Source organism: Vespula pensylvanica, chromosome 25 (assembly GCF_014466175.1).
Source record: "Vespula pensylvanica isolate Volc-1 chromosome 25, ASM1446617v1, whole genome shotgun sequence".
NCBI classification, from domain to species: domain Eukaryota; kingdom Metazoa; phylum Arthropoda; class Insecta; order Hymenoptera; family Vespidae; genus Vespula; species Vespula pensylvanica.
In genome coordinates, this window is record NC_057709.1 from 1,693,819 (window position 1) to 1,695,432 (window position 1,614).

The following is a 1,614-nucleotide window of genomic DNA, read 5'->3' on the forward strand; positions in this document are numbered from 1 at the left end:
TAGTAACTTCATCGGTAATAAAATTTCACGTTTTATGTGAAATTTACAAGCAAGTATGAACAATTCTGAACAAATTCAACGAAATTGAACATCTGCTTACAAAAAACGTTCTTTGTATGCGATTAAGTCCGAGAAAGATTTATTTCGAGTTTGATAATACATAATAGTATACACTTATACTATTAAAACATCCTAGTGCATTAAACCAGATAAGTATATTCTCTTCCAAGAATCAATCGGATAAAAGTAAAATTCTTTTCTGACTTTAAAATGTCATTTAAAAAGACAAAAAAATCTTACTAAAACTACATCAAGAATTTTCCAAACTTCGTTTATGTGACAACGATGCTTTTGATAAATTTTTTTAATATACTGATCCATAGATCTTTGAACTTGCTCTCTCTTCCTCCTTTTGGGTCTAAATGATCCTCAGTTGTCACTTGCAAGTAGACATAAGAATCGATGGTATCGTTTTGTTTAAAACATTTTTCTAAACAGCATAATATACTGTGTTAAAAAAGAGTGACCTATGCAATTTACTTTCTGTTTTGAACCATGACGAACAATTGTTCAGTCCAAGATGAAGTAATATTGACAACCACAAAAATATTTCGAAAAGGATAATATTAATTATTATATCGAATAAAATTTCATTTTCATCTATTATAATGCATAGACATTTTTTTTTTTTTAATACCTGTTCAATGTCCGTAAGCACTTCGAATATCGTTTTGAATTTTGATTCCAGAATTTTTCCCACAAGCAAACGAATTTTTTTGCGATGTGAGAGTATGAATTTGAAATTGAGAATTTCTCGTAAGAATCAACGTTTCATTCGTTATCGTAACGTTTCCTCTTTCTCATTTGGAACACATGTCTTGTTAATTTTATTTTTTGTGTATTCGATGCTTCCGTTCGAATTATTTGAAACTGCATAAATAAACCGGAGCATTATTAAATTAAAATTTTAAAATTGACTTACAACAGACAAAGGATATCGCTAGAAGCTTCGTGTTTTTTACTCGTTGACAATATTATCGAATGTTCTAACACGAACACTATGAATCGTTTGTTGCATCATTTTATCCACCCATTATTTTTAACACGTTTTACCCATATCGTCAAATTTTAATCTATAAATTTTCATCATCAATCCATAAATCAAAAAAATCAATTGACAATCTATAAATTTTAAACTGAAACATCTATTTTTTTTTCTCGGAAGATTATTAAAAATCTATGTAACCATGATCATTCCCCGGTTACACATGTTAATTAGTTTAACTATACAATCCGTTGGAATTACGTAATTATTCCTTTGTTATCTTTTTCTTTCTTGAGGCTTGTAATCTTCCAATGAATCTTTTCAATCAATTTAGTCAAAGACGTATTTCTGATCGATTTCATCCTCCATAAAAGATAATACTTCGTTTCGAACTTATTTCCATTTAGTATTTTGAGCGTGTGCTGGTGACATATCCTCTCCACGTTGGCATAGCTTTCTTGTTTTTCTTCGGAAATCAAATAAAAAAGATTTTTTTTTTGTTAGGACCAAATTATTTCGAACTAGGTCAGCAGTTAATAACGCACGACGGTATATTTTAATCGCAGATG